The 22083-nt window shown below is 48.4% G+C and overlaps 1 pseudogene; it reads left to right on the top strand.

Annotated features, from left to right (window-relative positions):
- The window catches only part of LOC116410360, a 33458-nt pseudogene continuing 11375 nt past the window's right edge, over positions 1–22083 (top strand).

Raw genomic sequence — 22083 nt, 5'->3', positions numbered from 1 at the left:
GGGGCGGAGCCTGTAAAATCCCTGAGGAATGAAGAAGCGTTTATCCCGTGCTCTGTAACCGACTGGGGCCCCGGAGACATTAGTCCCCTCAAACTGGCAGTTGATTGGACCCAGAAAACCTTGGATGGAAGTAAAGGGCAAGTGTATCTGTATATGTCTGGGACTCGCACCCCCACCCGGCCCGGATCCTACATATCAGACAGGGACCTTATAACCGGCAATGTGGGGCTTCACTTACCCCGGGTTCAGTTCACAGATGAAGGAGAATATACCTGCACTGTCATTTATACCCCTAATAAAGCCGTGGGAAAGTCTGCCCTGCAGGTGTCAGGTAACTGGCATTTACCTACTGTATCTTCCCTTTTTGCCCAGCCCCTCCCAGTTCTAACCCAATGGCTGCACATAGTGAGCATCACTAGAACCAATCACCAGGGGGCAGTGATTGGCTGCCTGCTGGCAGTCAGTATGGGTCTGTATGTGAGTCTATCCACTCACATACAGACCCATACTGACCTATCTATCCACTCACATACAGACCCATACTGACCTATCCACTCACATACAGACCCATACTGACCTATCCACTCACATACAGACCCACACTGACCCATCCACTCACATACAGACCCACACTGACCTACCTATCCACTCACATACAGACCCACACTGACCTATCCACTCACATACAGACCCATACTGACCTATCCACTCACATACAGACCCATACTGACCTATCTATCCACTCACATACAGACCCATACTGACCTATCCACTCACATACAGACCCATACTGACCTATCCACTCACATACAGACCCACACTGACCTATCCACTCACATACAGACCCACACTGACCTATCCACTCACATACAGACCCACACTGACCTATCCACTCACATACAGACCCATACTGACCTATCCACTCACATACAGACCCACACTGACCTATCCACTCACATACAGACCCACACTGACCTATCCACTCACATACAGACCCACACTGACCTATCCACTCACATACAGACCCACACTGACCTATCCACTCACATACAGACCCACACTGACCTATCTATCCACTCACATACAGACCCACACTGACCTATCCACTCACATACAGACCCATACTGACCTATCCACTCACATACAGACCCATACTGACCTATCCACTCACATACAGACCCATACTGACCTATCTATCCACTCACATACAGACCCATACTGACCTATCTATCCACTCACATACAGACCCACACTGACCTATCCACTCACATACAGACCCATACTGACCTATCCACTCACATACAGACCCACACTGACCTATCCACTCACATACAGACCCATACTGACCTATCCACTCACATACAGACCCACACTGACCTATCTATCCACTCCCATACAGACCCACACTGACCTATCTATCCACTCACATACAGACCCACACTGACCTATCCACTCACATACAGACCCACACTGACCTATCCACTCACATACAGACCCACACTGACCTATCTATCCACTCACATACAGACCCATACTGACCTATCTATCCACTCACATACAGACCCACACTGACCTATCCACTCACATACAGACCCACACTGACCTATCCACTCACATACAGACCCACACTGACCTATCTATCCACTCACATACAGACCCACACTGACCTATCTATCCACTCACATACAGACCCACACTGACCTATCCACTCACATACAGTCCCACACTGACCTATCTATCCACTCACATACAGACCCACACTGACCTATCTATCCACTCACATACAGACCCACACTGACCTATCCACTCACATACAGACCCACACTGACCTATCTATCCACTCACATACAGACCCACACTGACCTATCTATCCACTCACATACAGACCCACACTGACCTATCCACTCACATACAGACCCACACTGACCTATCTATCCACTCACATACAGACCCACACTGACCTATCTATCCACTCACATACAGACCCACACTGACCTATCTATCCACTCACATACAGACCCACACTGACCTATCCACTCACATACAGACCCACACTGACCTATCCACTCACATACAGACCCATACTGACCTATCCACTCACATACAGACCCACACTGACCTATCCACTCACATACAGACCCACACTGACCTATCCACTCACATACAGACCCACACTGACCTATCTATCCACTCACATACAGACCCACACTGACCTATCTATCCACTCACATACAGACCCACACTGACCTATCCACTCACATACAGACCCACACTGACCTATCTATCCACTCACATACAGACCCACACTGACCTATCTATCCACTCACATACAGACCCACACTGACCTATCCACTCACATACAGACCCACACTGACCTATCTATCCACTCACATACAGACCCACACTGACCTATCTATCCACTCACATACAGACCCACACTGACCTATCTATCCACTCACATACAGACCCATACTGACCTATCCACTCACATACAGACCCATACTGACCTATCCACTCACATACAGACCCATACTGACCTATCCACTCACATACAGACCCATACTGACCTATCTATCCACTCACATACAGACCCACACTGACCTATCCACTCACATACAGACCCATACTGACCTATCCACTCACATACAGACCCACACTGACCTATCCACTCACATACAGACCCATACTGACCTATCCACTCACATACAGACCCACACTGACCTATCTATCCACTCACATACAGACCCACACTGACCTATCTATCCACTCACATACAGACCCACACTGACCTATCCACTCACATACAGACCCACACTGACCTATCCACTCACATACAGACCCACACTGACCTATCTATCCACTCACATACAGACCCATACTGACCTATCTATCCACTCACATACAGACCCACACTGACCTATCCACTCACATACAGACCCACACTGACCTATCCACTCACATACAGACCCACACTGACCTATCTATCCACTCACATACAGACCCACACTGACCTATCTATCCACTCACATACAGACCACACTGACCTATCCACTCACATACAGACCCACACTGACCTATCTATCCACTCACATACAGACCCACACTGACCTATCTATCCACTCACATACAGACCCACACTGACCTATCCACTCACATACAGACCCACACTGACCTATCTATCCACTCACATACAGACCCACACTGACCTATCTATCCACTCACATACAGACCCACACTGACCTATCCACTCACATACAGACCCACACTGACCTATCTATCCACTCACATACAGACCCACACTGACCTATCTATCCACTCACATACAGACCCACACTGACCTATCTATCCACTCACATACAGACCCACACTGACCTATCCACTCACATACAGACCCACACTGACCTATCCACTCACATACAGACCCATACTGACCTATCCACTCACATACAGACCCACACTGACCTATCCACTCACATACAGACCCACACTGACCTATCCACTCACATACAGACCCACACTGACCTATCTATCCACTCACATACAGACCCATACTGACCTATCTATCCACTCACATACAGACCCACACTGACCTATCCACTCACATACAGACCCACACTGACCTATCTATCCACTCACATACAGACCCACACTGACCTATCTATCCACTCACATACAGACCCACACTGACCTATCCACTCACATACAGACCCACACTGACCTATCTATCCACTCACATACAGACCCACACTGACCTATCCACTCACATACAGACCCATACTGACCTATCCACTCACATACAGACCCACACTGACCTATCCACTCACATACAGACCCACACTGACCTATCTATCCACTCACATACAGACCCACTGACCTATCCACTCACATACAGACCCATACTGACCTATCCACTCACATACAGACCCACACTGACCTATCCACTCACATACAGACCCACACTGACCTATCCACTCACATACAGACCCACACTGACCTATCTATCCACTCACATACAGACCCATACTGACCTATCTATCCACTCACATACAGACCCACACTGACCTATCCACTCACATACAGACCCACACTGACCTATCTATCCACTCACATACAGACCCACACTGACCTATCTATCCACTCACATACAGACCCACACTGACCTATCCACTCAATACAGTCCCACACTGACCTATCTATCCACTCACATACAGACCACACTGACCTATCTATCCACTCACATACAGACCACACTGACCTATCTATCCACTCACATACAGACCCATACTTGACCTATCCACTCACATACAGACCCACACTGACCTATCCACTCACATACAGACCCACACTGACCTATCCACTCACATACAGACCCACACTGACCTATCCACTCACATACAGACCCACACTGACCTATCCACTCACATACAGACCCACACTGACCTATCTATCCACTCACATACAGACCCACACTGCCTATCCACTCACATACAGACCCACACTGACCTATCCACTCACATACAGACCCACACTGACCTATCCACTCACATACAGACCCACACTGACCTATCCACTCACATACAGACCCCACACTGACTATCCACTCACATACAGACCCATACTGACCTATCCACTCACATACAGACCCACACTGACCTATCCACTCACATACAGACCCACACTGACCTATCCACTCACATACAGACCCCACTGAACCTATCCACTCACATACAGACCCACACTGACCTATCTATCCACTCACATACAGACCCACACTGACCTATCTATCCACTCACATACAGACCCATACTGACCTATCCACTCACATACAGACCCACACTGACCCTATCTATCCACTCACATACAGACCCACACTGACCTATCTATCCACTCACATACAGACCCACCACTGACCTATCCACTCACATACAGACCCATACTGACCTATCCACTCACATACAGACCCACACTGACCTATCCACTCACATACAGACCCATACTGACCTATCCACTCACATACAGACCCACACTGACCTATCCACTCACATACAGACCCATACTGACCTATCCACTCACATACAGACCCACACTGACCTATCCACTCACATACAGACCCACACTGACCTATCTATCCACTCACATACAGACCCACACTGACCTATCCACTCACATACAGACCCACACTGACCTATCTATCCACTCACATACAGACCCACACTGACCTATCCACTCACATACAGACCCACACTGACCTATCTATCCACTCACATACAGACCCACACTGACCTATCCACTCACATACAAACCCACACTGAACCTATCCACTCACATACAGACCCACACTGACCTATCCACTCACATACAGACCCACACTGACCTATCCACTCACATACAGACCCACACTGACCTATCTATCCACTCACATACAGACCCACACTGACCTATCCACTCACATACAGACCCACACTGACCTATCCACTCACATACAGACCCACACTGACCTATCTATCCACTCACATACAGACCCACACTGACCTATCCACTCACATACAAACCCACACTGACCTATCCACTCACATACAGACCCATACTGACCTATCCACTCACATACAGACCCACACTGACCTATCCACTCACATACAGACCCACACTGACCTATCCACTCACATACAGACCCACACTGACCTATCTATCCACTCACATACGAACCCACACTGACCTATCCACTCACATACAGACCCACACTGACCTATCCACTCACATACAGACCCACACTGACCTATCCACTCACATACAGACCCACACTGACCTATCCACTCACATACAGACCCACACTGACCTATCCACTCACATACAGACCCACACTGACCTATCCACTCACATACAGGACCCACACTGACCTATCCACTCACATACAGACCCACACTGACCTATCCACTCACATACAGACCCACACTGACCTATCCACTCACATACAGACCCACACTGACCTATCCACTCACATACAGACCACACTGACCTATCACTCACATACAGACCCATACTGACCATCTATCCACTCACATACAGACCACACTGACCTACCACTCACAACAGACCCACTGACCTATCTATCCACTCACATACAGACCCACACTGACCTATCCACTCACATACAGACCCACACTGACCTATCTATCCACTCACATACAGACCCACACTGACCTATCCACTCACATACAGACCCACACTGACCTATCTATCCACTCACATACAGACCCACACTGACCTATCCACTCACATACAGACCCATACTGACCTATCCACTCACATACAGACCCACACTGACCTATCCACTTACATACAGACCCACACTGACCTATCTATCCACTCACATACAGACCCACACTGACCTATCCACTCACATACAGACCCATACTGACCTATCTATCCACTCACATACAGACCCATACTGACCTATCCACTCACATACAGACCCACACTGACCTATCCACTCACATACAGACCCACACTGACCTATCCACTCACATACAGACCCACACTGACCTATCCACTCACATACAGACCCACACTGACCTATCCACTCACATACAGACCCACACTGACCTATCCACTCACATACAGACCCATACTGACCTATCCACTCACATACAGACCCACACTGACCTATCCACTCATATACAGACCCACACTGACCTATCCACTCACATACAGACCCACACTGACCTATCCACTCACATACAGACCCACACTGACCTATCCACTCACATACAGACCCACACTGACCTATCCACTCACATACAGACCCATACTGACCTATCTATCACTCACATACAGACCCATACTGACCTATCCACTCACATACTGACCCACACTGACCTATCTATCCACTCACATACAGACCCACACTGACCTATCTATCCACTCACATACAGACCCACACTGACCAATCCACTCACATACAGACCCATACTGACCTATCCACTCACATACAGACCCCACACTGACCTATCCACTCACATACAGACCCATACTGACCTATCCACTCACATACAGACCTACACTGACCTATCCACTCACATACAGACCCACACTGACCTATCCACTCACATACAGACCCACACTGACCTATCTATCCACTCACATACAGACCCACACTGACCTATCCACTCACATACAGACCCACACTGACCTATCCACTCACATACAGACCCACACTGACCTATCTATCCACTCACATACAGACCCACACTGACCTATCCACTCACATACAGACCCATACTGACCTATCCACTCACATACAGACCCATACTGACCTATCTATCCACTCACATACAGACCCATACTGACCTATCCACTCACATACAGACCCACACTGACCTATCCACTCATATACAGACCCACACTGACCTATCCACTCACATACAGACCCACACTGACCTATCCACTCACATACAGACCCATACTGACCCTATCCACTCACATACAGACCCACACTGATCTATCCACTCACATACAGACCCACACTGACCTATCCACTCACATACAGACCCATACTGACCTATCCACTCACATACAGACCCACACTGACCTATCCACTCACATACAGACCCACACTGACCTATCCACTCACATACAGACCCACACTGACCTATCCACTCACATACAGACCCACACTGACCTATCCACTCACATACAGACCCACACTGACCTATCCACTCACATACAGACCCACACTGACCTATCCACTCACATACAGACCCACACTGACCTATCCACTCACATACAGACCCACACTGACCTATCCACTCACATACAGACCCACACTGACCTATCTATCCACTCACATACAGACCCACACTGACCTATCCACTCACATACAGACCCACACTGACCTATCCACTCACATTACAGACCCACACTGACCTATCCACTCACATACAGACCCACACTGACCTATCACTCACATACAGACCCATACTGACCTATCCACTCACATACAGACCCATACTGACCTATCCACTCACATACAGACCCACACTGAACCTATTCCACTCACATACAGACCCACACTGACCTATCCACTCACATACAGACCCACACTGACCTATCCACTCACATACTGACCCACACTGACCTATCTATCCACTCACATACAGACCCACACTGACCTATCTATCCACTCACATGCAGACCCACACTGACCAATCCACTCACATACAGACCCATACTGACCTATCCACTCACATACAGACCCACACTGACCTATCCACTCACATACAGACCCATACTGACCTATCCACTCACATACAGACCCACACTGACCTATCCACTCACATACAGACCCACACTGACCTATCTATCCACTCACATACAGACCCACACTGACCTATCTATCCACTCACATACAGACCCCACACTGAACCTATCTATCCACTCCACATACAGACCCACACTGACCTATCTATCCACTCACATACAGACCCACACTGACCTATCTATCCACTCACATACAGACCCACACTGACCTATCCCACTCACATTACAGACCCACACTGAACCTATCTATCCACTCACATACAGACCCACACTGAACTATCTATCCACTCAACATTACAGACCCCACACTGACCTATCCACTCACATACAGACCCACACTGACCTATCCACTCACATACAGACCCACACTGACCTATCCACTCACATACAGACCCACACTGACCTATCTATCCACTCACATACAGACCCACACTGACCTATCCACTCACATACAGACCACACTGACCTATCTATCCACTCACATACAGACCCACACTGACCTATCCACTCACATACAGACCCACACTGACCTATCTTACCACTCACATACAGACCCACACTGACCTAATCCACTCACATACAAACCCACACTGACCTATCCACTCACATACAGACCCACACTGACCTATCCACTCACATACAGACCCACACTGACCTATCCATATCCACTCACATACAGACCCACACTGGACCTATCCACTACACATACCAGACCCACACTGACCTATCTATCCACTCACATACAGACCCACACTGACCTATCCACTCACATACAAACCCACACTGACCTATCCACTCACATACAGACCCATACCTGACCTATCCACTCACATACAGACCCACACTGACCTATCCACTCACATACAGACCCACACTGACCTATCCACTCATACAGACCCACACTGACCTATCTATCCACTCACATACAGACCCACATGACCTATCCACTCACATACAGACCCACACTGACCTATCCACTCACATTACAGACCCACACTGACCTATCCACTCACATACAGACCCACACTGACCTATCCACTCACATACAGACCCACACTGACCTATCCACTCACATACAGACCCACACTGACCTATCCACTCACATACAGACCCACACTGACCTATCCACTCACATACAGACCCACACTGACCTATCACTCACATACAGACCCACACTGACCTATCCACTCACATACAGACCCACACTGACCTATCCACTCACATACAGACCCACACTGACCTATCCACTCACATACAGACCCACACTGACCTATCCACTCACATACAGACCCATACTGACCTATCTATCCACTCACATACAGACCCACACTGACCTATCCACTCACATACAGACCCACACTGACCTATCTATCCACTCACATACAGACCCACACTGACCTATCCACTCACATACAGACCCACACTGACCTATCTATCCACTCACATACAGACCCACACTGACCTATCCACTCACATACAGACCCACACTGACCTATCTATCCACTCACATACAGACCCACACTGACCTATCCACTCACATACAGACCCATACTGACCTATCCACTCACATACAGACCCACACTGACCTATCCACTTACATACAGACCCACACTGACCTATCTATCCACTCACATACAGACCCACACTGACCTATCCACTCACATACAGACCCATACTGACCTATCTATCCACTCACATACAGACCCATACTGACCTATCCACTCACATACAGACCCACACTGACCTATCCACTCACATACAGACCCACACTGACCTATCCACTCACATACAGACCCACACTGACCTATCCACTCACATACAGACCCACACTGACCTATCCACTCACATACAGACCCACACTGACCTATCCACTCACATACAGACCCATACTGACCTATCCACTCACATACAGACCCACACTGACCTATCCACTCATATACAGACCCACACTGACCTATCCACTCACATACAGACCCACACTGACCTATCCACTCACATACAGACCCACACTGACCTATCCACTCACATACAGACCCACACTGACCTATCCACTCACATACAGACCCATACTGACCTATCTATCCACTCACATACAGACCCATACTGACCTATCCACTCACATACTGACCCACACTGACCTATCTATCCACTCACATACAGACCCACACTGACCTATCTATCCACTCACATACAGACCCACACTGACCAATCCACTCACATACAGACCCATACTGACCTATCCACTCACATACAGACCCACACTGACCTATCCACTCACATACAGACCCATACTGACCTATCCACTCACATACAGACCTACACTGACCTATCCACTCACATACAGACCCACACTGACCTATCCACTCACATACAGACCCACACTGACCTATCTATCCACTCACATACAGACCCACACTGACCTATCCACTCACATACAGACCCACACTGACCTATCCACTCACATACAGACCCACACTGACCTATCTATCCACTCACATACAGACCCACACTGACCTATCCACTCACATACAGACCCATACTGACCTATCCACTCACATACAGACCCATACTGACCTATCTATCCACTCACATACAGACCCATACTGACCTATCCACTCACATACAGACCCACACTGACCTATCCACTCATATACAGACCCACACTGACCTATCCACTCACATACAGACCCACACTGACCTATCCACTCACATACAGACCCATACTGACCTATCCACTCACATACAGACCCACACTGATCTATCCACTCACATACAGACCCACACTGACCTATCCACTCACATACAGACCCATACTGACCTATCCACTCACATACAGACCCACACTGACCTATCCACTCACATACAGACCCACACTGACCTATCCACTCACATACAGACCCACACTGACCTATCCACTCACATACAGACCCACACTGACCTATCCACTCACATACAGACCCACACTGACCTATCCACTCACATACAGACCCACACTGACCTATCCACTCACATACAGACCCACACTGACCTATCCACTCACATACAGACCCACACTGACCTATCCACTCACATACAGACCCACACTGACCTATCTATCCACTCACATACAGACCCACACTGACCTATCCACTCACATACAGACCCACACTGACCTATCCACTCACATACAGACCCACACTGACCTATCCACTCACATACAGACCCACACTGACCTATCCACTCACATACAGACCCATACTGACCTATCCACTCACATACAGACCCATACTGACCTATCCACTCACATACAGACCCACACTGACCTATCCACTCACATACAGACCCACACTGACCTATCCACTCACATACAGACCCACACTGACCTATCCACTCACATACTGACCCACACTGACCTATCTATCCACTCACATACAGACCCACACTGACCTATCTATCCACTCACATGCAGACCCACACTGACCAATCCACTCACATACAGACCCATACTGACCTATCCACTCACATACAGACCCACACTGACCTATCCACTCACATACAGACCCATACTGACCTATCCACTCACATACAGACCCACACTGACCTATCCACTCACATACAGACCCACACTGACCTATCTATCCACTCACATACAGACCCACACTGACCTATCTATCCACTCACATACAGACCCACACTGACCTATCTATCCACTCACATACAGACCCACACTGACCTATCTATCCACTCACATACAGACCCACACTGACCTATCTATCCACTCACATACAGACCCACACTGACCTATCCACTCACATACAGACCCACACTGACCTATCTATCCACTCACATACAGACCCACACTGAACTATCTATCCACTCACATACAGACCCACACTGACCTATCCACTCACATACAGACCCACACTGACCTATCCACTCACATACAGACCCACACTGACCTATCCACTCACATACAGACCCACACTGACCTATCTATCCACTCACATACAGACCCACACTGACCTATCCACTCACATACAGACCCACACTGACCTATCTATCCACTCACATACAGACCCACACTGACCTATCTATCCACTCACATACAGACCCATACTGACCTATCTAGCACAAGCTTTTGGGGGTGACCCCTTCTTCAGGTGAAATAGTTTTGCACCTGAAGAAGGGGTCACCCATGAAGGCTTGTGCTGTTTGTTCATTTCTGCAAATAAATGATTTGAAGGCATTGCCGACACACTGGTGTGCTTCTTCCGCTTTGCAAAGATACTTGGAAAAAAGGCTTGGGAGCGGCTGTGGAAGTTAAGCACCCTTTAAGAACATGTATGTAAGTGGTGTGCTGAAGATTTTTGTTTATGTTGATTGAACCTTTATACAGAGTAATCATGTCCCCTCGCAAGCGCCTCTTTTCCAGAGAAAACAACCCCAACCCTGACAGTCTCACCCCATAGTTTAACCCTTCCATCCCCTTAACCAGTTTAGTTGCAGTCTCTGCACTCTCTCCAGCTCATTAATATCCTTCTTAAGGACTGGAGCCCAAAACTGCCCCCCATACTCACTGTTACTGCCCCCCATACTCACTGTTACTGCCCCCATACTCACTGTTACTGCCCCCCCCATACTCACTGTTACTGCCCCCATACTCACTGTTACTGCCCCCCCCATACTCACTGTTACTGCCCCCCATACTCACTGTTACTGCCCCCCCATACTCACTGTTACTGCCCCCATACTCACTGTTACTGCCCCCCCCATACTCACTGTTACTGCCCCCCATACTCACTGTTACTGCCCCCCCCATACTCACTGTTACTGCCCCCCCCATACTCACTGTTACTGCCCCCCATACTCACTGTTACTGCCCCCCCATACTCACTGTTACTGCCCCCATACTCACTGTTACTGCCCCCCCATACTCACTGTTACTGCCCCCCATACTCACTGTTACTGCCCCCCATACTCACTGTTACTGCCCCCCCATACTCACTGTCACTGCCCCCCATACTCACTGTTACTGCCCCCCCCATACTCACTGTTACTGCCCCCATACTCACTGTTACTGCCCCCCATACTCACTGTTACTGCCCCCCATACTCACTTTTACTTCCCCCCATACTCACTGTTACTGCCCCCCCATACTCACTGTTACTGCCCCCATACTCACTGTTACTGCCCCCATACTCACTGTAACTGCCCCCCCATACTCACTGTAACTGCCTATCTATCCACTCACATACAGACCCACACTGACCTATCTATCCACTCACATACAGACCCACACTGACCTATCTATCCACTCACATACAGACCCACACTGACCTATCTATCCACTCACATACAGACCCATACTGACCTATCCACTCACATACAGACCCACACTGACCTATCTATCCACTCACATACAGACCCACACTGACCTATCCACTCACATACAGACCCACACTGACCTATCCACTCACATACAGACCCACACTGACCTATCCACTCACATACAGACCCATACTGACCTATCCACTCACATACAGACCCACACTGACCTATCCACTCACATACAGACCCACACTGACCTACCTATCCACTCACATACAGACCCACACTGACCTATCCACTCACATACAGACCCACACTGACCTTTCCACTCACATACAGACCCACACTGACCTATCTATCCACTCACATACAGACCCACACTGACCTTTCCACTCACATACAGACCCACACTGACCTATCCACTCACATACAGACCCACACTGACCTATCTATCCACTCACATACAGACCCATACTGACCTATCCACTCACATACAGACCCACACTGACCTATCCACTCACATACAGACCCACACTGACCTATCCACTCACATACAGACCCACACTGACCTATCCACTCACATACAGACCCATACTGACCTATCTATCCACTCACATACAGACCCACACTGGACCTATCCACTCACATACAGACCCATACTGACCTATCCACTCACATACAGACCCACACTGACCTATCCACTCACATACAGACCCACACTGACCTATCCACTCACATACAGACCCACACTGACCTATCCACTCACATACAGACCCACACTGACCTATCCACTCACATACAGACCCATACTGACCTATCCACTCACATACAGACCCACACTGACCTATCCACTCACATACAGACCCACACTGACCTATCCACTCACATACAGACCCACACTGACCTATCCACTCACATACAGACCCATACTGACCTATCTATCCACTCACATACAGACCCACTGTAAGTGCCCCCCATACTCACTGTTACTGCCCCCCATACTCACTGTTACTGCCCCCCCATACTCACTGTCACTGCCCCCCATACTCACATTCACTGCCCCCATACTCACTGTAACTGCCCCCCATGCTCACTGTTACTGTCATCCATACTCACTGTTACTGCCCCCCATACTCACTGTAAGTGCCCCCCATACTCACTGTCACTGCCCCCCATACTCACTGTTACTGTCCCCCATACTCACTGTTACTGCCCCCCATACTCACTGTAACTGCCCCCCATACTCACTGTCACTGCCCCCCATACTCACTGTTACTGCCCCCCCCATACTCACGGTTACTGCCCCCCATACTCACGGTTACTGCCCCCCCATACTCACTGTAACTGCCCCCCATACTCACTGTTACTGCCCCCCATACTCAAGGTGAGGCCTTACCAGGGACCTATAAATGGGCAAAATTATGTTCTCATCCCTTGAGTCAATGCCCTGTTTATACAAGACAGCACTTTATTTGCTTTAGTAGCCACAGAATGACACTGCCTGGAATTAGACAACTTGTTATCTACAAATATCCCCAAATCCTTCTCCATTAAGGATCCCCCCAACTCACTCCCATTCAGTAGATAGTTTGCGTTTATATTATTTCTACCAAAGGGCAGAACTTTGCACTTATCAACATTGAACCTCATTTTCCAGTTTGCTGCCCAGTTTCCCAGTCAAATCGCTCTGCAAAGCGGCACATCCTGCATGGAACTTATAGTTTTGCCCAATTTAGTATCAATAGAAACAGTACTGTCTATGCCCCCCCCAGGGCATTAATAAACAAGTTAAAAAGCAAAGGCCCAAGGACTGACCCCTGCGGTACCCACTAACCACACTGGTCCAATTAGAAACTGTTCCATTCCCCCCACTCTGTGTACTCTATCCTTCAGCCAGTTCTCTATCCAATTACAAATATTATGTTCTAGGCCAATATTCCTTAATTTTATCATTAACCCTCTGTGAGGTACTGTATCAAACGATTTAGCAAAGTCCAAGTAGATCCCATCCACTGCCATTCCAGCATCAAGGTTCCTGCTCACCTCCTCATAAAAGGCGACTAAATTAGTCTGGCAAGATCTGTTACCCATAAACCCCTGTGGCACAAACTAATAGTATTGTGAGCTGCAATGTATTCAAGTACCCTATCCCTTATTACCCCTTCCAAAAGTGGGATCCAAAAAGGGATCACTTTATAAATAACGGCACCACATTAGCAATCCGCCAGTCTCTTGGCACCATGCCAGACCCCAATGAATCCTGGGAAATTAAGTGAAGAGGTTTGGCAATCACAGCGCTCAGCTCATTTAATACCCTGGGATGAATCCCATCCGGCCCTGGACCTTTGTTTCCCTTTACATGTTCAAGTCTCTATTGAATTCCCCCCCGAGTGCCCCATGCGCCAGTAGCTAAATTACTAGCACTGGGCATATTACAAGGGAAGCCTTCATTATCTGGCTCCTCAGATGTATAGACAGATGAAAAATAAGAGTTCAAAATTTCAGCTTTTTCCCCGTTCTCATCAACCAACTTACCCCCCCGTGATAATAAAGTTCCCACCCCTTCTTGCTTCATTTTTTTACTATTCACATAATTAAAAAATAATTTTGGAATCTTTTTACCCCTAGCTGCAATATCCCTTTCCATCTCTAGTTTAGCTGCCTGATAGCTTTTTTGCTGCTTTATTTGCCCCCCTTGTACCTGATGAAAGCCCCAGCTGCCCCAGCTTTTTCTTACCAACCCCGACAATAACACTTTTATTCAGCCATAAAGGTTTTGCTTTGCGATGCCTCTCCTTGCTTACAAGGGGAATATACTGTTGTGTATACCTACAAAGCAATGTTTTAAAGATGTTCCATTTTCCTTCTGTGCCTAACCCCATGAAAAGCCTTTCCCAGCTGCCACATTGCAGAGATGCCCTTATACTGGCACAGTCTGCACTGACCTGACTAGTTCAGCCATAAGTGCTGGGCAACTAATGGGGTCTCAGGGTATAGTGCTTGGATAAAGTGGGGTCCTGTGTAGTACAGACAGCAGTGCAACACAGACTAATGTGCCCCCTGCCCAGGGCTGCGTGCCAGTTGATGTGCCCGTGGGTGGCAGCCTGATTCAGCCTGGTCAGTTTAGCAGATTTACATGGGAAGCAATAAAATAATGGGACCTTGTTTGTTTGATTCAGGACTTTTTACAGGTACATTAGAGGACATTATAGACAGATGTTGGGGGGGTCACATAGAAAGAAACAGCGCACAAGGGCCCCCCCTTTTAGAACTGAGGGACTGAACTTTCCCCTGAAGCAGCAGAAATGGTTCTTCCTGGTGAGGGCAGTGAGTTTGGGGAATGCCCCCTGGGGTATTAAATGGAACAGAGCACAGGCTGGGGGAATCTGCTCTATGATTTAATATAAGAAAAAGAAAATATATAAATGAGTGAATGTAACATTTACAGATTACAAATCTTATTTGTAGAGGGTAAATTTCCTGATCTCATAGAACTGATACAGGGAAATTGTAACCTGAATATTATACACAAAAGAGATTTTTCCAGATTAAAGGAGTTCGAATTCAGCTCAGCCTGTGTATAAACTGTATGAATGCAGATTGTGCTACTGTATGTGCTAAAGCAGGGGTGTCCCTGGCCCCTCAGCTGCCCTGGGGCCCCCCCTCACCCCACATTTACCCCACTGAGTGTAGGAGCCGTGCGCTTTACTCCTTGAAGTTACCAGGAGCGACACTTTGCCCCCTGCCGGCTGCTGCCCCCTGAGGCGAGTTTCCCAACACAACAATATAAATGAATTACATTACAAACAGTTATGTGTGGGGGCCTCACAGCCATTAACCCTTTCCTGCCATTCGGCACCATTTGCTGTTACAGTATCAGGTTTATTGTAGAGAATAAAACCCTTGTGTCCCTATGCAGCTCCCCCAGCCCCCAGGCTGACACCGACTGATATCACAATGGAGCCCGGAACAGAGACGACAGTTACGTGTGAGGCCAATGAGTTTTATCCCAAAGACATAACTTTCCAGTGGATCAAATATCAACGTGGTTCTGGGAATGTTCTGTTACAAAAAGGAGTCTCCTACACTCTCCCAATAGATAATAAAGATGGAACCTTCAATCAAAGTAGTTTTCTGCGGATAAATCCGACACTAGAAGATAATGGGAACGTCTATTCCTGTAATGTGTCCCACAGATCCATGGGAACTGATCTGCAGCTCAATCTCACTCTCTCCGTCACAGGTAAATTCTTGTCTATTATTCTCATTTTAGTCATTTTTATACAAATTAGAAGATCCCCCAGTACCCCAATACCCCCTCCAATCCCCCCAAACCTCCCATTTGTCTGTAGGGTGGCATCTCTTGCTTGTCAGACTATTAAAGGCAAGGTTTACAAGGGAAGGATGAGATTTTGGCAGATGGGGGCTTTACAGGGAAACAATGGGGACATGAATTAAATTTATCCCAAAGCACTTGATCTCCAGAAGGGAAGCAGAAGAGACACAAGACAGAAGGGGCCATTTACAAAGTGGAAGACAGGTACATTCTGATGTTTTTTCACTTTCCCTGAATTGCTGGGGATCTCGGTGCAGAGACCTGTGGTCGCCCCACAAATAAAATTTGCCGGCATTTAGCAGCACTGTATTCATGGTGGGGGGAAGGCACATACCCATCCCTATCCCTAACTTACATGCCATATAGACTCAGGGACAAGGTCTATTTGGGTCTATTTGGTCTATTCAGTTTTTAGACACACATGAGGTCTATGTTAAAGGAGAACTAAAGTGTAAAATTAAAAATCATTAGAAATACTGTACCCCCCTGTGGGGGGCACAACCAAACGATTGCTCTGCGAGGAACAAAGGAGTCGGCCAGGAACGTACGGAGACACAAGGGAAGGGATGGAGTGAGGAGCAGAGGAGTCGGCCAGGAACGTACGGAGACACAAGGGAAGAGATGTAGTGAGGAGCAGAGGAGTCGACCAGGAATGTACGGAGACACAAGGGAAGGGATGGAGTGAGGAGCAGAGGAGTCGGCCAGGAACGTACGGAGACACAAGGGAAGAGATGTAGTGAGGAGCAGAGGAGTCGGCCAGGAACGTACTGAGACACAAGGGAAGGGATGTAGTGAGGAGCAGAGGAGTCGGCCAGGAACGTACAGAGACACAAGGGAAGAGATGTAGTGAGGAGCAGAGGAGTCGGATAGGAACGTACGGAGACACAAGGGAAGGGATGTTGTGAGGAGCAGAGGAGTCAGCCAGGAACGTACAGAGACACAAGGGAAGAGATGTAGTGAGGAGCAGAGGAGTCGGCCAGGAACGTACGGAGACACAAGGGAAGAGATGTTGTGAGGAGCAGAGGAGTCAGCCAGGAACGTACAGAGACACAGGGGAAGGGATGGAGTGAGGAGCAGAGGAGTCGGCCAGGAGCGTACGGAGACACAAGGGAAGGGATGGAGTGAGGAGCAGAGGAGTCAGCCAGGAACGTACGGAGACACAAGGGAAGGGATGGAGTGAGGAGCAGAGGAGTCGGCCAGGAACGTACGGAGACACAAGGGAAGGGATGGAGTGAGGAACGAAGGAGTCGGCCAGGAACGTATGGAGACGCAAGGGAAGGTATGTAGTGAGGAGCAGAGGAGTTGGCCAGGAACGTACAGAGACACAGGGGAAGGGATGTAGTGAGGAACGCAGGAGTCGGCCAGGAACGTACGGAGACACAAGGGAAGGGATGTAGTGAGGAGCAGAGGAGTCAGCCAGGAACGTATGGAGACACAAGGGAAGGGATGTAGTGAGGAGCAGAGGATTCAGCCAGGAACGTATGGAGACACAAGGGAAGGGATGTAGTGAGGAGCAGAGGAGTCGGCCAGGAACATACGGAGACACAAGGGAAGGGATGTAGTGAGGAGCAGAGGAGTCAGCCAGGAACGTACGGAGACACAAGGGAAGGGATGTAGTGAGGAGCAGAGGAGTCGGCCAGGAACGTATGGAGACACAAGGGAAGGGATGGAGTGAGGAGCAGAGGATTCAGCCAGGAACGTACGGAGACACAAGGGAAGGGATGTAGTGAGGAGCAGAGGATTCAGCCAGGAACGTATGGAGACACAAGGGAAGGGATGTAGTGAGGAGCAGAGGAGTCAGCCAGGAACGTACGGAGACACAAGGGAAGGGATGGAGTGAGGAGCAGAGGAGTCGGCCAGGAACGTACGGAGACACAAGGGAAGAGATGTAGTGAGGAGCAGAGGAGTCGGCCAGGAACGTACGGAGACACAAGGGAAGGGATGGAGTGAGGAGCAGAGGAGTCGGCCAGGAACGTACGGAGACACAAGGGAAGAGATGGAGTGAGGAGCAGAGGAGTCGGCCAGGAACGTACAGAGACACAAGGGAAGGGATGTAGTGAGGAGCAGAGGAGTCGGCCAGGAACGTATGGAGACACAAGGGAAGGGATGTAGTGAGGAGCAGAGGAATGGAGGGCTTTGAAGGTTAAGAGAAGGAGTTTGTAAAATATTCTTTGTTTAATAGGAGCCACGATAAGGACTTTAGCAGGGGAAGGGCCTGAACTCTCCTGGGTGAGAGGAGGAGAATTCTGGCAGCAGTGTTTAATATAGACTGTAGGGGGGAAAGATGGGAGTTAGGGAGGCCGGTTAGCAGCAGGTTACAGTAGTCAAGTCTGGATAGGATGAGCGCATGCATGAGCAGCCTAGCTGTTACAGTAGAGAGAAAGGGACGGATTTTGGCAATATTGCGTAAGAAAAAGTGACAGGTTTTGACAGTGGTGTTAGTATGGTCAGAGAAGGAGAGACTGGAGTCAAAGATCCCCCCAAACAACGCATGGAATTGACAGGGTTGATGAGGGTGCCATCAATAGAGATAGAAAAGGGGGGTAGGACCAGGCTTAGGCGGGAAGATCATTAGTTCAGTTTTTGTTAGGTTCAGTTTGAGGTGTATGGCAGTGTCGCCTAATAAAACCATTTAGGACAGAAGCACAGAATTATATCAATTCTACCTGCAAATTACACATAAATATTAATCCAAGTTTAGGTCTATTGGGAATAGACGACACATCTCAACACAACTGTATAAATCAGTGGTTCCCAACCTTTTTTGCACCACAGACCGGTTTCAAGCAAGACAATTTTTCCAAGGACCGGGGATGGGGGGGGGCGCAACTAGTGCTAATTAAATTTTATATTGTGCACTTTACTATTAATATTATTATTAAATACAACTTAATAAAGTACTTTGGTCCTTGTCGTAATCAGTAGAAATCTTCTTGGGCTTCGCATAGCTATTGTCATGGCTGTGTAACACATCAGGGAGTTGGGATCACAAGTAATTGGGAGCAGAGGTGGCCCAGTTCAGCACAGCCCACTGCCCGGCACCGGTCCCCCGACCGGTGGTTGGGGACCCCTGGTATAAATCATCCAATAACCCTCGGAACGTACCAACAATCTGACATCTGATTGGAGCAGCAGCGCGGGGGTCTATGTGGAATAAATGGAGAGATGCAAATCCTCTGACTTTAAAACTCACTATAAAAGAACTATTTGATCTGAGTTCTCAGGAAGTGACAAACTTCAGATTCGGTAACAGCAAAGTGCGTATGGAATACTGGGCAAAATGGAAAATATTTCTGGAACAGCTACACCTTAGAGCAGTGCTGTCCAACTGGCGGCCCCCCTCTGTGTGGCCCCCCACCTGTCTGGCTGCTTTAATGACTTACCTTTGTGTAAGCTTTAAATGGCATCAGTACTGAGATTAACTGCCCCTCTGCATGGTTCACACCTCAGATTCAGTCTGTAATCCCTCTGTATTGTTTAAACATGTAATCCCCTGTGTTTTTCACACCTTTTAATCTCTGCATTGTTCCCCCCTGCAGTGTTCACACCTCAGGCTCAAACTGTAATCACCCATATAGTTCAACTGTTCACACCTCAGACATTGTATGTAGTGCCTGGACTATGCTGCCTGTGTATATGGCACACACAGACAGCATAGGGGAGGCAAAGTATGGCACATAGGCAGTATAGTGCAGGGAAAGTATGGAACACACAGGCAGCATATGGCAGACAGAGTATGGCACACACAGGCAGCATAGGGGAGGCAAAGTATGGCACATAGGCAGTATAGGGCAGGGAAGGTGTGGAACACACAGTCAGCATAGGGTAGGTAGAGTATGGCACACATAGGCAGCATAAGGGAGGCAGAGTGCTGCCTGTGTGTGCCATACTCTGCCTGCCCTATGCTGCCTGTGTGTGGCCATACTCTACCTGCCCTATGCTGCCTGTGAGAGGTGAACTGGCAGGGGTTTGTTCTGGGAGTTTGTTAGTAGTTGGAAACAGCCTAAGGTGTGTAGTTATGTTGCTGTGCTATCCACAGGGGAGGAGGAGGCATATGGATTTTAGGGTGTGTCTTAATATGACATAATATAATTCTTTCATATATGAATAACTGTTGATATCCC

Source organism: Xenopus tropicalis, chromosome 4 (genome assembly GCF_000004195.4).
Source record: "Xenopus tropicalis strain Nigerian chromosome 4, UCB_Xtro_10.0, whole genome shotgun sequence".
Taxonomy (NCBI): Eukaryota; Metazoa; Chordata; class Amphibia; order Anura; family Pipidae; genus Xenopus; species Xenopus tropicalis.
This window is presented reverse-complemented; position numbering and strand designations above follow the sequence as displayed.